The following is a 23,400-nucleotide window of genomic DNA, read 5'->3' as shown; positions in this document are numbered from 1 at the left end:
ATATTTGAATCTTGTTAATTTATTTCTTTAATTAGATTCTTATAATGTCATACTACTGTGGTACTGTATTGATATCAGTAGCATTTTTATTTATATTGAATTGACTCATGTATGATTTACTTACCAGTTATATACAAGTTGATTGTAATTATTGATTTCTTTCCATATATGAAGTTACCATATATGTGATGTTATGAATTGATGCTTGTGTATGCTTAAGTATGGTTTGGAAAGGAGAGGTGTCCTTTTGACACTTCTGTCCTTGGACTACTACGGGAATATTATGGGATGTTTCCGGAGATGCCCTCTGGACACCTTCCTAAACTGTTGGATGACATATTTAGGACTGTCTAGTAGTGTTTGGCTAGGATGTCCCGTTATGTCAGACCCTAATCGGAGGGGTATTGAGACTGAACGACCCGTGATAGCAATGGGGATTCATGGGCGCTCAAGACCGGTAACCAACCCGTGAGAGGACAAGAATCACATTGTGGGGGCCATTTATTGGTAGGGTTGCATATGGATAGACTTGGGCTCACGGGCGCTCAAGACCGGTAACCAACCCGTGAGAGGACGTGAGAGCTTCCCGTTTACCATATGTGGATAACCAGTAGGGTTGATGAGTCCGTAGTCAGGGACTATGAGGACTCTAGTGTGAAGGATATCGGAAAGGATCGTCAGGGACGAGGAATGGACGTATCTGGATCTGACTTGATGTAACTAAGTAGAAGACTTGCATTTGGCTAGGCTTTACCCTAACATGCGCCAGTACTTAGACCAATGGTGATGTGAGAGAGCGGTGACCTATACCCCCAGCCATGGAATGTCCCGAGGGATGCCGGACCCACTACCAAAAGGCGTTGTGTGATGAGACCTTCCCAAAGAAGTACGGTGCTATGACTTAAAGCATGTCTGCCAATAGAGACCAACATATATAGAGTTAGATTCATACATTCATTGTTTGTCTCATACCATATTGCATCTATGTTTGTTTTGTAATCCTGCCATTTATGTTATTATGGATTTAACTGCCTTATTGAGTTTCTTTGAAACTCATTCCTTTATTGTACAATGTTTGTTAGACTATTCTACAGGTTCTGAATATGATGACTACTCGTATGAAGAAGCGCAAGGAGGAGAGGCATATCTCCAGGAAGGTGATTGCGGTTACGACAATTACACTGAGGATCCCGCGAGTGGTTATGCTCCGTACGATGCTTAGTCCGACCATAGAGTGGAAGCACCCTTGTGCCATTTATGAGATTTATACTTATAGGGATATTGTCTATAAGATTGAGAACAATTTAGTTACCTATTGTACCTGCTATTGGGATTAGATTCTATCCTGTTTATTCTCTTTTAGAACTACTTTTCCGCTGGTTGTAGAGTGGGATTTCGCCTCACTTTACTTATCTGATTTAGACACTCTGATTATATTTAGTACTCTGATTTATATATGATTCATTCTTTCCTTATTTGGATCTATGGTTTATCTTTCGCACATCGATTATTATTGTTCATGATTATGTTATTGTTTATGTGGGAGGTTGATTACTCGATACCTGATCTTCAGGTTGTGGATCACACTCTCGGGTATGCCAGTTAGGGTACCGGCTAGGAGGATGTGACATATTCTACTAGCAGTGTATCTCTATCCCAGAGGAAATATACATTGGATCTTCTTGAGGAAACTGGAATGCTAGGATGTAAGTTTCCTTGAGACTCCAATTGAGCCTAATCTACACTTGAAGGAAAAGGAAGGAGAACCAGTTGACAAGATAAGGTATCAAAAATTAATGGGAAAGTTGATCTATCTATCTCACACTAGACCTAACATCACATTTGCAGTTTGTCTTGTTAGCCAGTATATGCACGATCCCTATTCCTCACATTTGGATGCAGTATATTGGATCTTGAGATACTTGAAGACTACTCCAGGAAAAGGAATTTTAATTTCAGCTCATGGACATTTGAAGATTGAGGCATATACAGATGCAGATTGGGCAAGATGTCCAGATGATAGGAGATTTACCTCTGGGTATTGTGTATATGTGGGAGGTAACCTTGTGACTTGGAGAAGCAAGAAACAGGCTGTGGTTGTGTGGTCCAGTGCCGAGACCGAGCTTAGAGCGATTACTCAAGGCATTTGTGAGGTACTATGGCTTAAAGGGCTACTTCAAGAGGTTGGGATAGATTTGGAGGTTCTTATACAGTTATACTCAGATAGTAAGTCAGCAATCAACATAGCTCATAACCTAGTACAACATGATAGGACTAAGCATGTGGAGATTGACAGACATTTCATCAAAGAGAAGCTTGAGGCTGGGCAGATCCATATCACCTTTGTTACTTCAAACAAGCAGCGGGCTAATGTGCTCACAAAGAGCTTAAGCACGAAGATATTCAATTACATTATGAGCAAGTTAGGCATGATAAATATCTATGCTCAAACTTGAGGAGGAGTATTGAAAACATGGACTGAGGTTTCCTAGTTAGAATAGGACTATGTTTCCTAATAAGTCTAGATTTTATTTCTATTTGTTTTATAATTCCTTTTCCTACCTAGTACAGGACTTAACTAGGTTGTAACTATAAATACCCTATTGGGGTCTTGTGAATAATATACTTTTAGAGGAGCAATTCCTCACATTACAACACTCATCAATGGTGATTTTTGACAGATTTCCCGCTTCTTGAATTGCGGTTTTTTGGGTCTCCATGAGGGTGGAAGGGCTCTTAAAATTCTCCGTGTCACATCCTCATTTGCCAACTCCTTTCCAAGGCTATGCAACTTGTTAATGATGTTAGTGAATCTACTAAACAAAAAAGTAATGTTCTCATCATCTAACATTTTAAATTCTTCATATTGAAGCATATAAACATCTAAGTTCATCTTTTTGATGTGGTCGGTCCCTTCATATGTGACGACTAACTTATCAAATATTTCCTAGGCACTTTTGCAAATGCCACATCTATTGTAGACTCTTTCACTTAAAGCACATTGCAAAAACATTTTTTCTTTGTGGTTTAATTGAATTTTAACCTTGTTGGTTGGAGTCCACTCGGCTTTGGGTTTGGGTACCTTATTGCCTTGTTCATCTATTTTGAGAACTTCGTTTGGTCCACATGTCATGATGTTCCAAACATCAAAATCATGTGCACAAACAAAATCTTCAAACCTATTTTTCCAATAGGCAAAACCTTCTCCATCAAAGTATGGAGGTCTAGAGGTGTTAAGTGTCACATCCTCCCAGCCGGTACCCTAACTGGCATACCCGAGAGTGTGATCCACAGCCCTAAAGATCAAGTTTAGGAACGATCATATCCATTTCGCACAATAACATAATCAAATGCAAGAACAAATCATAATGTTCAAGTAATTTATAATAAAAGTCAAGAAAGGATCTCAGAAGGATCACTATAGAATATCAGAGTGCGGAATAACAAGATACCAAATCAAAAGACAACTGTAGAGTATAGCGGAAATATACCCTACAAACACAAGCGGAAGGTAGATAAAAATCTAAGTAAAGCTCTAAGCTAATACAAGTAAAGTAAAAGATACGTCTAGAAGAAACAAGAGAAATCTAATCCACATCTTCAGTCAGCTCTTCTTCTCCTTCAGTCTTCATCTTCTTCACCTTGTGCTTCCTCATACGTATCGTCATAGTATTCAAACCTGTAGAGAAATCTAACAAAAGATTGTACAAAAAGGAATGAGTTTCGAAAGAAACTCAGTAAGGCAAGTTAATCCATAACAACATAAATAACATGTGGCAAAACATAACAAGATGCAATGCAACATGAGACAGATAATGTATGTATGCAACTAAACTCTATGTATGTTGGTCTCTATGGTAGACATGCTTTAAGTCATAGAACCATACTTCTTTGGGTAGGTCAAGTCACTCCCCCTCAGCCATCCAGGCATCTTGGGTCTGCCGGGTAATTGGGTAAAGTCCTCATCAAACCATGGTAGGGGATTTAGTCAACACACTCTCTCACAACCATTTGGCATAAGTACCGGCGCATGTCAGGGAAAAGCCTAGCCTAATGCAAGTCATCTAGTCAGTTATATAAACTCAGTTCCAGATATGTCCATTCCTCATCCCTGACGATCCTTTCCGGTATCCTTCGCACTAGAGTCAGCGTATCCTATGGCACCGACCAACTCGGACTACGGACTCATCAACCCTATTGGTTATCCACATATGGTAAACGGGAAGCTCTCATGTCCTCTCACGGGTTGGTTATCGGTCTTGAGCGCCCATGAGCCCAAGTCTAGCCATATGCAACCCTCCAATAAATGGCCTCTTTCGAGTATCCACAATGTGACCCATGTCCTCTCACGGATTGGTTACCGGTCTTGAGCGCCCACGAATCCCCATTGCTACCACGGGTCGTTCGGTCTCAATACCCTTCCGATTCGGGTCTGATATAACAGGGGTATATCCTAGCCAAACACTGCTAGACAGCCCTAGGTATGACAACCATTGATTCGGGAAAGCGTCGATGGGCATCTTCGGAGAACATCCCATACTATTCCCTCCGATGTCCAAGGACAGAAGTGTCAAAAGGACACTTCCCAATCCCAAACCAAACTTAAGCAAACACATTCCCAGATCAGTCATAATATATACAACCAGCAGTTCATCATATACAAGAGAATGTAAAAGCAAAATCAGATTAGGCAATAATAGGTAATTCATATAACATGAAAAATGAAAAAGATAATATAAACAAGTGCTACTGATCTCACAGTAAGAGATCAGAATTAAATTATAATAGCAGTAAGTAATCTCATAGTTTCACAAAGTAGAAACTAGAGAACAAGCAATCTATGTAGTTAAGGAATTAACTGTCCTTACCTGATTATCGAAGAATATGATCCAAAACCAAAGAGAGCAACTCCAAACTTAGCAAATAGACTCCTAACAATCATAGATACAACATTAGGAAATATGCCTAAAAGATCAGAGAGAAAACGAATCAATTCGGGCGAAAAACGAAGCTACTGACTCCTTTGGTCGAGTGCTTGGTAGACTGGCCCAGTCGACCAAGCAGTCGACCAAGCAAGTCAGTACGGAATAGTGAAAACTGTTTTGGCCATAACTTCTTCGTTTGAAGTCGGATTGATCCGAAATTCGAAGGGGAACTTCCTATGATGTATCAGAATCATATGGGAAGATAAAGTCATCAAGTCATGGGGAAAATTTGGGTTCTTGATCTAACCCAAGAAATTAGGGTTTCAACCTTATGGTCCCCATAAAAAGGTTGAGATCACAGAATGAAAGAAAATTAAATAATTGGCCAAAAGCAATAAGAAAATCATAGGAAAGCTAATTTAGGTTAACAGAAACATTGCCCATGAGGTTTCCCTCGCATGGGAGGTTACCAAGATTTTCCAGAAGGATGATACAAGGGTTAGGGTTTCAAGAAAATCTTCGGCTAGGGTTAAGATCATGATGATGATCATAGATCTCAAAGAAACGAAGGAGATCACGAAGGGATGGTTGCAAGGATGTAGCATCAACTTCCTGATCTCAATCAAGAACAAGATCAAGAAAAGAAAATTAATAATTCAGAAGAGATACTAACCTTGAATTGTCGAACCAGAGAAGAGAGGTTTCAGATCTGCAGAGGAATCTTCAAAATCACCAGAGAGAGTTTCGGAGAGGTGTTCTCACGTTCACAAAGTGTTTGGGAGGCTGCCGTAACTAAGAAAATCGAAGTAGGGTTTAAATAGAAGTGAAAAACCCTAAAAATTACAAATTCTCGGATTTGGCAAACCCTTTGGTCGAGTACTTGGTCGAGTGGTCCAGTAGACCAATCAGTCGACCAAGCAGAACAGCAAGGTTCAAACAAGGATTCAGAGGGCTATACAGGGTCAAATTGAGTGAGGTTTTCTTCTACGAGTCAATCAAGAAGTCTAGTTTCCAGAAATACTTTCAGATCAAGAATTGGAGTTCATTAGGTCCACCAACTAAGCTCATATTCTTTGATGCGCAAGCAGGATTTGACAGACATAGTTCAGCAACTTCGGACAAGGATTTGAAAGGTTATATGGGGTCAAATTGAGTGGGGTTTTCTCCTGGAAGTCCATTATGAAGTCTAGTTTCGGGAAATATATCAGATTGAGCACAGAAGTTCATTAGGTATTTCAACTAATTCACCCCTCTTCGGTGCGCAGATTCAGAACAAAACTGATGGCTCTCATGGAAAGGCTAGGGGTAATCAAGATTCACCCTAGGAAAAGAGAAACAAAGAATGCACAATCTGAAAAGGTGTTGGGAAGTTTCCAACAGATAAAAGAACATTAGGGTCTCAGATATGGTTACCTCTCATAAGAGTTGGTTACCTCCCATGAGAGTTACCCATAATAAACTCTCACAAAAAAACAACCCAAGATAGATAAAGGAACATCTCATTAATATTTCAAAATCAAGAATGGAAATAGGAAGGGTGTACCAATGAGAGAAAAGAATGTAAATAAATTCAAAGGAAAGAAATCCTAATATCCCATGGGAAGACTAGGGAGAATAAAGATTCACCCTAGGGAATAAAGATAAAGAAATCATAATAAAGAAAGTCTTGGGGAGGATCCAATGGATTAATAGAAAATAGAAGGGTTGCCAATTGGTCTAAGGAAAAACAAGGATCAACTCCTCAATCATGAGGACACAAGGGAAGGTCATGGTAATAGTATGAGACCTTCCCCACAATCACAAAGATAGGTAGAAAATTCAGGGAAAGTATCATCAAGATTGTTGGTGGAATCAAATTCAAGAATCATCGCCATATGGCTTCAAGAACATAGAGTGAATTGGAGAATTCACTCTAGGGCTAAAAGAATTAGAGAAGAGGTCATTACAGCAGTGTAATACCCTTCTCATAATCAGAATATCAGAAGTAGAGAAAAAAGAATGAATTAAAGAAGAAAGAATGAATTAAAGAAGAAACGAATTGAATACTAACCTTTTAGAAGAGAAACCGATGAAGAAATCTGAACAGATGTTTGAGGGTCTTTCTTGGCTTCGAAGGAGAGGATCTAGGGCTCTTCCCACGTTCTCCAAAGGTTTAGAACAGATTGGGATTGAAAAACATGGAGGTCCCCCTCTTTAAATAGCACATAGAGTCCAAGAATTACTAGGATTTCACCAAACTGACCCTGTTGATTGATTGGTTGCCAAAGAGGAAGTTCTAAGGTCCTTTCCACGTTCTCTAGAGAGTTAGAAACCTAGTGGGATTGTTTACCACGAAATTAAAAGAAATAAAGCTTTTAAAAACCTTCAAAACAGAAAATTACCAAAATGCCACTGCCTAGACAACTTGTTCAAAAATAGGGATTTAATGGGCCTAACTTCAATATTTTTGGATGGGCTTCTTTCAACGCATCATACTACTTACCTAGTATGGAGGGATGTCTTCAAACCAGGTCCAACTAAGCTTTAGGTCCATCAACCAAGTTCTTCTTCACCAATGAGTAGTTCAACACCAAATCAATTAAAGTTTCCATAAGGAAACACCATCATCAATATCCATGGGTTTTGGGTCAAACACCATATCTTCTACTGAGATGGCCCACAAAGACATCATCCCTCATTTTGTGACATTGGATCAACCCTATGAGAAAGGTCTGACATGGCTTCCTAAGATTTTCAAAGATAGTAAAACTAAAATCATGGTCAAACTTCAAAGTCAACATTAAACAAAACTGAAATCACGGTTCAACTTTAAAGTCAACATTTAAACTAACCCTTCTTTACCCAAAACAGATAGGGTGACTTGGCTAGGTTTGGGCTGGATTTCACATTAAGACCTTCGGTTCTTGAAGGAGCTTCATAAAAAGGAAAGGCCATGATCTTTGACTCTTTTAAAGATTGATTTCAATCTTAATTTGAGCTCCTGCTCTGATACCAATTGTTGGTGCACCCTAGAGGGGGTGAATCGGTAGCAACTAGTGGATTGTCCCAGTTTTGCGGTTTGTGCATAAATACAATGTAAATTGAAAATTCAAATGAATTTAAATAACCATAACACAAGATTTATAGTGGTTCGACTTTACAAGTCTACGTTCACTCCTCTCTTGGCCTCAAGAGAGTATTCCACTATTGATTCTCTTTAATACAATGGGTAGAGATCAAACCCTACCATAATCTTTGTTACGGGGCAAGAGTACCCTTTACAATATTTGTTCACTAAGTGGGGCAAGAGCACCCCTTAAAAATCTTTGTTTACGGGCAAAAGCACCCAAGCAATTTTTGTTAATGGGAAAGAGCACCCAATCAATTTTTGTTTTTGGGCAAGAGCACCCAAAACCAATACTAATCTACCTACAATAGAATTGAAACATTTACAAAGGAAGGATGTTACCTTACAAGAGGTGTGACACTTTACCCCTTGTGTGATTGCGATGCAATGTAAGTTTATGCTCAAATGGAAATGTATGCACCACCGACGCCTTCAATCACCTCAAGATTGGCTTCCACAAGCTTGCTTAACACCTTGGTATGTTTCTTCAAGGTTGGGGAGAGGGTGAGGGGTGAAGCACAATTGCTTGCTTGAGATTTTAGAGCATGAGATCATTTGGGGAGTGGGTGATCAAGTGTGAGCCTCAACCATCTCAAACGAGGTGAATTAGGCTTATATAGAGCACCTTTGAGTGCCTAAACACGATCCCCAACGGATAGAAAACGAACACAATTTTTTTCTTGTTTTTAACCTAGACAGACGTCCATCTGGTCAGACGGTCGTCCGTCTGGAAAAGTTCTGTTAAAAACTAGTTGTTATGGCTTAGTCAGGACCAGACAGTCGTCTGTCTGGCTTACCCAGATGGTCAGGCCGTCTGGCCTTTTGTGACATGCATTTCTGTCAGCAAACCAGACGGTCATCCGTCTAGTGCACAGTTTCGCTGTCTTAGTTTGGGACTTGGACTTGGCTTGGGTTTTTGGACTTTTTGATCAACCCTAAGCCTCATACATCTTCCTACTATGTCCTAGGTCAGTCTAGTGACATGATATGCACATGATTACATACAATTACATAAGAGTGCATATGGAGGTGTCCTAAGTCCTAACTTCATCTAAGTCTTGATCATTGAAGTTCTTGACTCTTCTTGTACTCCATTCTTCATTATCATCTTCATGTCCACCTTGCCATGATCTTGGCTTGGGCTTGATTTGAGTATGAGCATATGGCTTTGACTTGGAGTTGGTCCACTTGTTCTCATCTTGAACTAAAACAACATAACTCAATATAGCCATTAGTAATTCATGTTTGTTATCATCAAAACCAATGGAGGCTGATATGGCAAATGCTGACATGGCATTTTTAAACAAATCTCATAACTGCTACTTGAACTTCATCAAGAAGCAACCGGCTGTTCCAACTGGTGGTTTGACATTAGCTGTAGAAGTTTAAGATGATAGAGATGAAGAATCAATCCAGCGAGGGGAACCTGTGGAAGAGCTGCAATGAGTACAACTAAGTCAGGAAAACCCTTCTCAAGGAACCATGGTCGGTTCTGAACAAAGTGAAGAATTCAAGCACCATCTTGTGGCATTCCTGAAGCAAAATTCTGATGTTTTCGTTGGTCAGCAAAGGACATGTCGAGAATCTACCGAAATGTCACTGAGCATAGTATGTGGATCAATAAAGGCACTAAACTTGTGAAATCGCCCAAATTTCTGACACTTTAACACATGGTTTAAGGATTGCGAACCCAAAGCTCGAGTAGACGACAACTGTGGACCATTCGACTAAAGCTCGGAAGTTCAGAAATAGACCCCATGATGGTGCATGACCCTATAGAGGACTTGCATTTATTATTTGTGGATGACCAGTTGGGTTGATGAGTCCGTAGTCCGAGTTGGTTGTAGCCATAGGATACGCTAACTCTAGTGAGAAGGATACTGGAAAGGATCGTGAGAGGCGAGGAATGGAAGTATTTGACTCTAACTTGATATAACTAAGTAGAAGACTTGCATTGGGCTAGGTTTAACGTTGACATGAGCCAATACTCAGACCAATGGTGATGTCAGAGAGCTGTGACCTAAAGCCCAGCCAAGGAATGTCCGAGAGGGATTCAGGACCCAATTACCACCGGAGAACCCAAGATACCAAGATGGTCTTTTGAGGGAGAATGATTTGAGACCTACCTAGAGGAGTATGGTGCTATGAATTAAAGCATGTCTACCAATAAATACCAGCATACATAGAGTTAGATTCATACATGCGTTGTCTTTTCATATCATCTTGCATCATGTATGTTTTGAAATCATGTTTTACTATGTTACTATGGATATAATCTGCCTTGCTGAGTTCTTTTGAACTCACTCCTTTTTGCAAATATATTTGTTAGACTATCCTACAGGTACTGATGAATATGAAGGCCAGTACTATGAAGCACAATTAGATGATGCATACTACTCTCAAAGTGGTGGCTACGGTGACTACGAAAGTGAGGAATTCATGGGTGAAGATGTATCGCGTCAAGATTAGTTGTACTCACATGCTTGTTACGCGTTACCTGGATTTTGAGACTTTTACTTTTAGAAGTTGTATTTATAAGATAGAAGAGACCTTAGTTTAGTTTGATTTACTTCTTTTCTATTCCTTTCATTTTTGGAACCGGTTGTAATCTTTCTTTTGACTTTCGATCTACTATTCTCTGTGCTATGTGGAGTGATTTTCCACTACACTCTACATTGATTATTAAATTGGTATCTTTCTTTCCACACTCTGATTATCTTGTTTTTCTCTTAATCTTATTTTGATCTCTTTGTTAATGTAATATAATGTTGATTATGTCTTGTTCGTGATTATATTATTGTAAATGTGGGAGGTTGGTTTCCTCGATATTGATCTTCGAGGCTATGGATCACACACTCACGTATGCTAGATAAGGTACCAGCTAGGTGGATGTGACACTTTGGGGATTCTAATACTATTAATTTGAAAACCCCAAAGTCACATTGAATTGATTTCGAATCGGAGCCATAATCGGGATTTTTGCTCATGACCATTCGGGGGGGTTGACTAGCTGGTCGGCTGGTCTTGTAAACCTATCCAATGGCCATATTCGGGGTGTGTGCTTTGGCCCTCTTTTTGACCCCCCATCTATCCCCAATTTTTACTCCCTCACTTTCTTATGTACCTAGGGTTATTTGGTCTAATTGCGCTCTGTTTGGTGAATCTTTTGGGACTTTGTGGAGCATTATTGACTTTGAAAGGTGAGGAAAACACTTAACCATATCTTTTGTAATTGTTGGTGTTATTTGAATATTCATTTATATTGCTATCTCATACTCTATTATAAATTGTGTGACTTTGCATGAACAGAAGGTAATGTTATTCTATGTTTGTTTCTACTTTCAAATTCATGAATCGTGATATGGGAATGATGTGAATGTGTGAATTTGATTTTGGGACTTTGTCCTCTTATATGTATATGCCAATTAGGTTAGGGTTGTAGGTTTTCCATTACCCTTATATACATATGCACTTAGACCTAAGTACATAGATATTAGGTGTCTAGATTTGTTGGCTAAGTAGCCTCATGAGTCCTACAACCCTTCTGAAAAGGGTATTGAAGCCAGTTAACACGTGATGTTAGTGTCTAGGTCCTGTGAACATCAAGTAGGCCCACTGCCATCATGAAATGGTAGGCTTGCATATGTACAATGTTTGGGCTTGTGTCACTTTCAGCGTGACGCGCAATTTTCGCGGGAAAGCCACAAGAGCGTCCACCTATACATATGTGGATGACCATAGGGTTGAGAAATGGAATACAATAGATGCCTCCCGATGAGGATCCCATTTCTATGTGGATAATGATATCGGACCAACAATTGCCTCCCATTGAGGAATGATATCCAGACCATATGTAGTACAAGACCATATGACTATGCATTGGGCCTAGATTTATCCTTGACACACACAAGTTCTCACGCCAAATGGTGACATGAGAGAGTAGTGAATTATTCCCTAGCCACTGATTGATGTGACTTGACCCAATAACCGCTGAGAACCCAATAGACGTCTCTTATTGAGGGAAAGTGATTGAGACTGCCCAGAGGAGGCTAGTGTATAGCTTAATGCGTTTCTACCATAGAGACCTCATGATTAGAGTTAGAAGCATGATTGCATATTCATTTACTATTCACCTTATTATTATATTTATATATATTTTTTGTGGATAATTGTGATTGAATGTTTGATATGTAGTTAATTTGACCTCACTAAGTTCTATTGAACTCACTCCTTTGTATACATATGTTTTTACATCATGTCACAGGTTATGAGGACTCCATTAAAATGGATGATCTGTTGCAGGCAAAGTATTTTGAGGGACGACTTGCAAGGAGGTGGAATCGCATGGAGCTTCGTGCCCATGCCCGGATTGCTCCTATGGGGCCAAGTACCAGTGAAAATCTGACGATGTCTATGGAGATGATAGCATCCCTCGTAGTCCTATATTATGTCATTGCCATTGAACCTATAGGGAGGGATGATGTTGTCTTCCATCAAAGAACCTAGATTTCTGGTGCAAACAGTTCTTTTCTTTAAACTCTGATGATACAATTTTGATGAATGTTGGATAATGACTTTACTTTAAACTCTTGAATGACTGTAATCATATTTGATAATTTGATTATTTTGACTTTAAATCTTAATACTTAATTAATTCTTGTCCTTTGATTATGATATGTTGTATGGTGGTATGTGTGAAATCCCGCAAAATCCTAATCCGGAAATCCTTAGTGAAGATCTCATTTTTGGAAACCCTAACTGGCTTTTAAAGAAGAGGTAACTTGAATAATGAAGGACTTGGGAAGTGGACTATGAGTACAGTGATGTCACCCTTGGAAGGTCTTACACAACCATGTAAAACCCTTTCTTAAGTTGGAAAAGGACCCTATAGGAGCTTGTGGATTTGGGAGACCAAAGGACCATTTTGACCAAAAGGCACTGCCTTGGTCGATTGCCTTGGTCGCCTCAAGTGACGAAGCTAGTCCTTGAGGCAGAATTGTGTATTTTTGAAAATTAGGTTTCCAGAGCCCTATATATACAGACTTCGATCTAATTATAACCACTTTGCCTCTAAACTATTGGAGAACGTGAGAAGAACCCTAGAGGTCTCTCTTCAAGACCAAGGAAGATCCCCAAGCATCTGTGAGTGATTCCTCCGTTGAATCTTCTTCTTCAAGGTTAGTAATCGCTCTCACTCTCTTTAAATCTATTCTCTCTTCTGTTTCTACCCAATTTCATGATTGTGAAGAAGGTCTTATGCTACTGTAATGACCTACTTCTTCATCTTCACAGCCTTAGAGTGAATCCCCATTCACTCTATTCTTTATGAACTTCTTCCAAACGAAACTAGGCAAACTCATACGGCAAAGCAATAAATCCAACAATTCATATGGTATGTATGCAATGCACAAGCAAAGAATAATTTAATAGCAAGAATTAAAGCTAAGACTAAAGTACCAGTCATGACATCTTGATTCGGGTCTATATTGCTTCCAACTATGCTATACACTTTTCCGGCATGAGGGGCTTGAACTGGCTTTGCATCTAAAGCAACTTGACGATTTGATTTATGAGGGAAAAGATGGGCGAGATGTCTTGTCTATTGGCAGAAATAATAGACAAGCTCTCTCTATCCTACAGGTTGCACGGACGCTAGAGGTCCTTGATTCACTGACCTCGGGTTTGCATAGATCGGCTTAAGGTTTGCATTCCCAACACCTTGTCCCACAATCTAGGGCTGAAACATCGAGGTGGGATATGGTGCAAGTCTAGTGAACTTCCTATCGGTCCTTTCAACATAACTATAATTTCTACTCGGCAGGGATTTCAAGTGACGAAAATTCTCTCTCACAGCTTCTTCAACTTTCTTCGAATTATGCACTATCTAAACATAGCTCACCATAAACATACCTCTAATCGGCAAGATGGTGAGATATGTCTTGATTAAGGGTCTCAGTCCTTTGAAGAACTTCTTTGCTTTAGCTCTATCTGCCTTCAAGGACTCAAGAGCAAAGAAAAACAATTCCTCAAATTTTTGTTGATACTCAAGTACAGAAAGGGGACCTTGCATTAGAGCCATGAACTCCGACTCTTTCACATCCTTCACAGACTCGGGGAAATAATTCTTGCAAAAGGCTTCCCTAAATATTTCCCAAGAGATACCATCCACATGCAAAGCTTCAAGGATAGGACGGGTAGAGTTCCACCATGCATCAGCTTCGTGCTGGAGCTTCTACTCGGCGAATGGGATCTTCTGCGCTTCAGAGCACTGCAAGTTTCTAAAAGCTTTCTCTAGTTCCCTCAGCCACTTATTAGGGAACAGAGCATCCTTTGTCACACCAGTAAAACTCAGGACTTGAAGTTTTTGAAAACTCTCCATCAGTCTAGTATGAGGAGTTCCCGCATACCTTTCAACATTTGGCACAGCAGCAAGGAGGGTTTTCCTGGGCAGCAACATGGGTCTCGTTGTGCATAGCCATAATACTAGTCAACATTTGATTAAACTGTGCACTTTGTTGTTGCATAATATTCCCATGATATTGGCGATATCATGGATATTGGCCATTGGAGGAGCACCGGGTGGATTACCAGTAGCTTGAATGTTCAAAGGAATTTGGTCATCAACATCACCAAAAGACGCACCAACTTTAGGGACAACTCTTCTTCCATTCCGACTAGAGGAGGCACCATGGTTCCTTCTTCCAACCATCCTACTAATTCAACAAAAAGCAAAAATCCATGAAAAATTTATCCAAAGTCACACTCATGTTCCCAACATGTCAAACACACTTAACTCAACTGCACATGCCGTTAAAAATCCAAACAATAGAATAAAAAAAATAAGATTTCACTCAAAATGGCCAAACAACAAAAACTGCCCTTCTTGGTCGATGCTCCTTTGGTCGATGGTATCGACCAAGAGGATCAACCAAAGCAAATCTGCGTGAAAACCAGCATTAAAGGGCCCACTTGCTTCATTTCAAACTCATTTCCAACTTCACTCCCTTTGAATTTTGGCTTTGAAAAAAAAAGGTTTCTAGGGTTTCCTAAGGCTTCCAAGGCTCACAAGAGGCTTCAACAACTTCACACAACCCACTTTGATCACCACACAAGTAAGCAACCTTCCATCTTCTATAATGTCATGTTCTTCACTTTGATTTCTGTCAAAACTATGAAATGCTTGATGTTCTAGGTTAACAACACATCTAGGAAGGTTTACTAACATGATCCAACCATTTTCCATACAATGTCCTACTTCAACAACAAGATTTCACACACTTTGTGAATTTCACTATTCACAACACCGAAATACCAACTTTCAAAAAACTTGCACCATTTTCAAACCAAATGGAGTTTTGACACCAAACGACTTCCTATGTGACTGATTCAATATGAGGAAGGTGCTCACGCACTTCGTTCGGCCAAAACCCAACTTTTCAAATATCACAAAAGCTAGCCCAAAAGAGGATTTCATCATCTTAGCTTGCTGAATTTTCATGTCCAAACTGAATTTTTTTATGGATTTTCTTCATATAAACCATCCCAGCCTGTTTATCCAAGTCTTATGCACATGTTAGTATGTCCGAATCGCAATTTCGCCAAAATCAAAATTTTCAAAATTACAAAAACCCTCTTTGCAAACCCACCCCACCCCCCCCCCCTTCCCCCCCCCCTCCTCCCCCCCGGGGGGGGGGGGGGGGGGGCCCCCCCCCCCCCCCCCCCCCGGCCCCCCCCCCCCCCCGCCCCCCCCCCCCCCCCCCCCCCCCCCCCCCCCCCCCCCCCCCCCCCCCCCCGCCCCCCCCCCCCCCCCCCCCCCACAACCCCAAAAAAAAAAAAACAGATAAGTAAAGTGAAGCAAAAATCCCACTTTACATCCAAAGAAAAGTAGCTCTAAAGAATAAACTAGATAAAACTAATCCCGAGGCAAGTACGATCCCACTAAGACAACATCCTGTAGGAAGACTCAAAAGCACAAGGACGCCACGAGGGGACAGACGAGGAGAACCACCGCGGGAGAGAAGGGAACCGCAACACCCCCGGAGATAGCCCGCCGGCCCATAGGGACCGCATAGACCGACGAGGAAGCAACAACAGACAAAAGGAAGAGTTTCAAAGAAACTCGAAGGCGTTAAACCATAATAACAAAAGGGATTCGAACAATCTAAATGCAAAGATATGAGACAAACAAGAAGAATGAACAACCAGTATGCGGCCTATGGGACATGCTAAGTCATAGCACGACCTTTGGAAAGTCCACTCACATCCTCAACCATTTAGATATCTTGGATTCTCTCACGGGCTTTTCACCGGCGAGCGCCGAGGTAGGGTCCTTCATCCCTCGACAAACCGGCGGGGGTTAGTCAACACACTCTCTCACAACCATTTGGTAAAGCACGGGCACAGGAAACCTAGCCAAATGCAAGTCTTCTACTTAGTTACATCAAGTCGATCCAGAACTCCATTCCTCGCGACGATCCTCCGGTATCCCACACAGAGGACCAGGACCGACCAACCGGACACGGACCATCAACCCATGGTATCCACATATGGTAAACGGGAAGCCCACGCCCCACGGGGGACGGCTTAAGCGCCCGTGAGCCCAAGTCAACCATATGCAACCCTACCAACAAAGGCCCCCACAAGTGATCCGTCCTCTCACGGGGGACCGGTCTGAGCGCCATGAATCCCCATTGCTACCACGGGCGCGGCTCAATACCCTCGATTAGGGTCCACATAACAGACATCCAGCCAAACACTACAGACAATCCAATATGTCATCCAACAGTTAGGAAGGTGTCCAGAGGGCATCTCCGGAAACATCCCATAATATTCCCGTAGTAGTCCAAGGACGAAGTGCAAAAGGACACCTCTCCTTTCCAAACCATACGTAAGCATACACATGCATCAATTCATATCATCACATATATGGTAACTCCATATATGGAAAGAAATCAATATAACAATCACTTGTATAACATTGGTAAGTAAATCATACATGAATCAATTCAATATGAATAAGTAATGCTACGTAATCAAAGTTATGCAACAGTAGAATATCATTGTAAGAATCTAATTTAGGAAACATATTAATGATATTCAAATATAGAAACAGATTCATGCTATCTATGTAATTAAGGAAATAACCATCCTTACCTTTTATAACGGCAAAGAATCCAAAGAAATCAAGTAAGATCTTGGCAAACTTGAGAAGAAGGTCCTAAACAAGTATATACAACATATTAGGAAAGATCCCTAACAGAAAAGATATCAAAACATCCGAAACAGACCAATCTGGAGTTGCTGTACTCATTGGTCGAGTGGATTGGTCGAGTGGTCCAACACCAATCAGCGACCAATGCAGACATGAGCTTAGAAAATCGAGTTTTGAGATATGAAACCCGAATTTGGTGGTTCAAAAGGGTACTAATCAAGGGGTAGACTACATCAGTAGTATTCTAACATAAAGGGGACCTCAAAACACTAATCAAATCAAGGTATCAAGATCCAAATTAGGAAACAAAAAGTTACCATAAATAAATCAAACATGGATCTTGATGAATTTTGAAATAGAAAACAAAGATAAGAACTATAGGAGGATGGATCATTGCTTTTGTAATGAAAACATGAAAACATGCATAGGTCTTCATGGAATAAGGCTTAGAAGCATAAATCTAAATAAGGAAATAAACCTACCATATATGTACTATCATGCATCATGAAGAACACATAGTAAGGTAGAAGAGAGCAACTAGAATTCTATGGGTTATGGATCATAGAAAGAAAACACAACCATTAACCACTAACATGATCAATGAAAGAAGATCCAAAGAGATCGAATTCGATTAGGAAATTAACAGAGATTAAATCATGGTTTGATCATGAATCCTTCAAAGCTTGCAATGATCATGGTTAAGATCATTGTTCTAGCCTTAAATCCTTAGGATGATCATGAGAACATGTTCAGAGATGTTTGCAACAGAGGATGCAGCATCTCTTCCACCGCCTCAACCAAAAGGAAAGAAAAACAAAGATGTAGGAGAAGAAGAGAGAGTAGACCTACCGATGCAAAAGAAGAGCCGACGAAGATCCGCCAAGAAAACCCAAGGATGCAAGAGAGATGACCAGAGGTCTGCGCCAGAGGGGGAGGCAGCAAAAACGAAGGGACGAGAGACAAAAGACAAGAACAACCAAGCCAAAGACACCAGGCGAGGGATGGGAGCACAACCACCAACAAGAAGCCAAAAAAAAAGCCCATCAAACCAAACCAAAGGGGTGACACAAGCAAGGACTTACCAGTAGGTAGAAATGCTCAAACCAAGATAGAGAGCACAAGTCCATCAACTAATTAGATTTCATCAGGATTCCGTTCATAAATAGAACCTATCATCAACCTTCATGGATTCAAAGCGACACAGTCTCTGGGATGGCCCAAAGCTGATTCTTACTTTACTTCGGGTCATCGGACCTACAAATAACAAGGTTTCCGGGTCAAGGTTAGGGCTGGGTTTCACAGTTCTTACATGAGTACTACTTCTGAGACATACCTATCAAGCATGGGCTGGTTATCACAGATGATCTAGAGACATTCCGCATTCGATAGAGGTTTGATGCTATGGATTGGCTACACCTATACACTACGGACTATCCAGTCTACCCGGACCTCGTCAGGTACTTCTATAGTAACCTGACCTTCCATATAGAGGTAGACCCACACGATTATTCTAGGATCGTCATTCAGTCTATGGTCAGGGGCAGAGAGATTCGCTTTTCTACCAGGACACTGGCCCACATCCTTGATGTTCCACCAAGGGGGTACCCTATCTGGACTAACCAGGGAGTGAATCACGGTCCCGCCAATCAAGTTTAGGAACGATCATAGTCACTTAGCACAATAATATAATCAAAAGCAAGAACAATTCTTTGTATTCAAATAATTTAATAATAAAAGTCAATAAAGGATCTCAAAAGGATCACAAGAAACATCAGAGTGCGGAAATGATACAAATAGGACAAATAGTCAAAGTGTGAAAAGGAGGGGAAAACCCGTCCTATAATAATAGCGGAAGGTAGATCGACTAAAATTAAGGGTTACAACCGGTTGCCAAAATGACAAGGGAACAAACTAACTACGGTCTCGACAATTCAAATAAAAAGGTTAAAAAGGGAATGAGGCGATATCCCATCCCTAATACATAAGTACAAAACTGAACTGCTCCAAATAAGTCCAAATCTCGGACTACTAGTCTTTATCAACTTGTACACCGTGACCAGTGGGGTATGGGTCATCAACTTGGTTTTCAAAGTGTTGATTGTCAAAGTCGACAGTAGTAGTACCTGCAATAGAGTCTAACAAAGATGTTGCAAAAAGGAGTGAGTTCAAAATAACTCAGCAAGGCAGTTATTCCATAAAACATAAGCCATATGATACAAACAACAACATGATGTAATATGTTATGAAACACATGATGCAAGTATGATTCTAACTCTATAAATGCTAGTCTCTAAGGTAGACATGCTGTAAGTCATAGCACCATACTTCTTTGGGTCGTTAGTCACTCCCCCTCAACCCATTCCGTATCTTGGGACTGCCATGGTAATTGGGTAAAGTCCTCTCAAACCATGGTAGGGGATTCGGTCACCACTCTCTCACATCACCATTTGGTCTAAGTATTGACGCATGTAACGGCAAAGCCTAGCCCAATGCAAGTCTTCTACTCAGTCACATCAACTCAGATCCAGATACGTCCATTCCTCGCCCCGGGAGATCCTTTCCGGTATCCTTCACACTAGAGTCAGCATAATCCCGGATTACGGACTCATCAACCCTATTGGTAATCCAAAAATAATAGACGGGAAGCTCTCACGTCCTCTCACGGGTTGGTTACCGGTCTTGAGTGCCTGTGAGCCCAAGTCTAGCTATTTGCAACCCTACCAATAAAATGGCCCCTTTCGGGTATCCGTAGTATGGTTTATGTCCTCTCACGGGTTGGTTACCGGTCTTAAGCGCCCATCAAGCCATACCCTACCACGGGTCGTTCGGTCTCAATGCCCTTCCGATTTGGGTCTGATACAACAGGGACATCCTAGCCAAACAACTAGACAATCCTATGTATGTCATCCAATAACCCGGGAAAGTGTCGATAGGCATCTTCGGAGAACATCCCATACTATTCCCTCTGATGCCCAAAGACAGAAGCCTCAATAGGACACTCCCCAATCCCAAGTTATACCTAAGCAATCACATACTCAAGTCCATCATATCGCATACATTTGATACATCATCATGATAGAAGTTAAATCATAACATCGAAATGATCCATCATATATACAAGTAGCGAGAATAATAAATCATTATAACAAGAGTATATGAAATCACAATACTATTGTTCTAAAACATGTATAGTAGTCCTATGATATTCAAAAGAGATAAAGAAACCATGTTTGCTAAGTTATGAGCATCAAGACATAAGCACATAGCCTATGTATTTATGGTGATAACCATCCTTACCTTAGGTTAAGTTGATGACGAATCAAGAGTTACCAAGGAATGATCCAAAAGTAGTGTTAAGACCCTAAACAAACATAAATGAAAGGTTAGAAAAGAGATCGGGAAAATCAGAGGTCGAACGGGTCAAAACGGAGCAAGGTTGCTGTCAGTAGCAAGTTTGGTTGATGGTCTTTGGTCGATGGCATCGACCAAAGAGGATGACCAAAATTGTCTTCGGGGCTGCATAATGGGTTTTGGGGATTTTAGTCCGAAATCGGTCTTCCGAGGCTCGGATCAATCCGGAACTTGGAGGGGATGCTAGGAACAATAGCAGAAGACTACGTAGCAAGAATTAACATGATCCAATGGTCAAATTGAAAACCCCCAATTTAAAATCCTATGTTCTATATGCTAGAACCATAGTCTTCAATGAAAATCATTGCCACTTCAAGAGAACCTAGGAATTTAATCAATAGAATGATGAACAACAGAATATAGACAATTACTAACATATAATCAGACCTAATTGAAAGAGAAAATCAGATTAAGAGATGAATTCATGTTGTAAAGAAGAGAAAAATCAAAATAAGAAAGCAAGAACATCATGTATGAGAATCATAGCATGGAAAGGGTGAAGAGAGGTTTAATCAAAGCAAAAGAGCTTGTAGAAGAGGTGGTTGCAAGGTTGCAGCACCTTCTTCATGAACTCAGTAGCAAGAACAAGATGAGGTAGAACTAGTTAGAGAGAGAGTGAGAGATTACATACCTTGGAGAAGAGATTAGAGAAGAGAGACAATGATTCTTGTAGAAGATCATCACCCAAGCCAAGGAGGAGCCTAAGAGGAGCCTTCCCACGTTCTCAAGTGTTGAAATGAGTAAAATATGGTTCTAGGTTTGAGGTTTCACTTAAATAGAGGAAGGAATATCCAAAAACCATCTTTTTCTCGAATCTGGGCTTGTTTGGTCGATGCTCTTTGGTTGATGGCATCGACCAAAGAGAATCGACCAAAAATGGTTTCAGCAGAAAATTCAGCAATAGTTCCACTTCGAATAGGGATTCGGAGGGCTATACGGGGTCAAATTGAGTGAGGTTTTATTCTACAAGTCAATAAAGAAGTCTAGTTTTCATAAATACCTTCAGATAAAGCATGGGAGTTCATTTGGTCCACCAACTAAGCTCACCTTCTTTGATGCGCAAGCAGGATTTGCCAGACATAGTTCAGAAACTTCGGACAGGGATTTGTAGGGCTATATGGGGTCAAATTGAGTGAGGTTTTCTCCTACAAGTCCATCAAGAAGTCTAGTTTTGGGAAATACATTTGTATTGAGTACAGGAGTTCATTAGGTATTTCAACTAATTCACCCCTCTTCGGTGCGCAGATTCAAAACTAACATTGACAATGCTCTCAAGTGAGGGGCATCATCGTTAATGTCCATAGGCTTGGGCTCCGACACCAAATCATCAACCAAAAGGGTCCACAAGTCTCTTTTCCCCCAACTTTGGGTCTTTCAGACCTACAAACATAACAGATTCCGGGCTGGGGCAAGGTTAGGATAAGGCCGGACATTACAGATCTATCCTAAGGGAAAGGTCTGGCATGACTTCCTAAGGCTTTCAAAGATAATAACACTGAAATCAAGGTCCAACTTTAAGGTCTAACATCAAATGAGTCTTTCTTCACCCAAAACAAATAGGTGTCCTGGCTAGGTTTGGGCCAGATTTTACATTCTCCCCCCCTTAAAATAATTTCGTCCTCGAAATTGAGAGAGTACTAGGCTTTCGAAAGAGATGGAGATACATCGCTTTTACCTTGACTTTCTTCTCTCAAAATCTACGGAAAATAAATAACAATAAGTCTTTTGTAAGAAAACAAGGAATAAATCTAACATGCCTTGAAATCAAATTGAAAATATGATCATGGCTTCATGAAGACTTCACAAGGATCATGGCAAAGATCAATATGAAGATCATAAAACCTTAAGAATGAAAGGAGATTTGTAGAAGGGATGGTTGCAAGGATGCAGCATCTTCTTCTAAATCTCAATCACAAAGAATAAGACATAGCAAGAGTAGATCAATACAACACAAGAGAGATTACTAACCTTTGATTGAAGAACAGGAGATGAAAAGCTTGAAGTCTTGAAACAATTAGAAGGAATATCAAATCATGAAGATCACATTTGATTTCTCTTCGAAATCATCATGTGGGGAAAACACAAGGTTATAGAGTGTATGGAGATCCACTCTAGAACAACAGGGATAGAAGGATCAGTCATGGGAATTGTGACATCCAGCCCAAACCTAGTCCGGGATACCCTATTTGTTTTGGGATAAAGAAAGACTTGTTTAATGTTACACCTTGAAGTTGAACCTTGATTTCAATGTTGTTATCCTTGAAAGCCTTAGGAGGCCATATCCGGCCTTATCCTTACCCTGACCCGGCCCGGAATTTGTATTGTCTGTTGATCCAATGACCTGAAGTGGTGGGAAAAGTCCTTGTATACCCTTTTTGTTGATGATTTGGTGTCGGAGCCCAAGCCCATGGACATTGACGATGATGCCCCTCACTTGAGAGAGTTGTCAGTGTTAGTTTTGAATCTGCGCACCGAAGAGGGGTGAATTAGTTGGTAGACCTAATGAACACCTGTGCACAATCCAAAAGTATTTCCCGAAACTAGACTTCTTGATGGACTTGTAGGAGAAAACCCCACCCAATTTGACCCCATATAGCCCTCCAAATCCCTGTCCGAAGTTGCTGAACTATGTCTGGAAAATCCTGCTTGCGCATCGAAGAAGGTGAGCTTAGTTGGTAGACCTAATGAACTCCCATGCTTGATCCAAAGGTATTTCTGGAAACTAGACTTCTTTATTGACTTGTAGG

The sequence above is a fragment of the Hakea prostrata genome, chromosome 2, assembly GCF_041222555.1.
Source record: "Hakea prostrata isolate BN-2017 chromosome 2, UWA_Hpros_2, whole genome shotgun sequence".
NCBI classification, from domain to species: Eukaryota; Viridiplantae; Streptophyta; class Magnoliopsida; order Proteales; family Proteaceae; genus Hakea; species Hakea prostrata.
The sequence above is the reverse complement of the archived record's forward strand: the minus strand, read 5'-3'. Positions refer to the sequence as shown.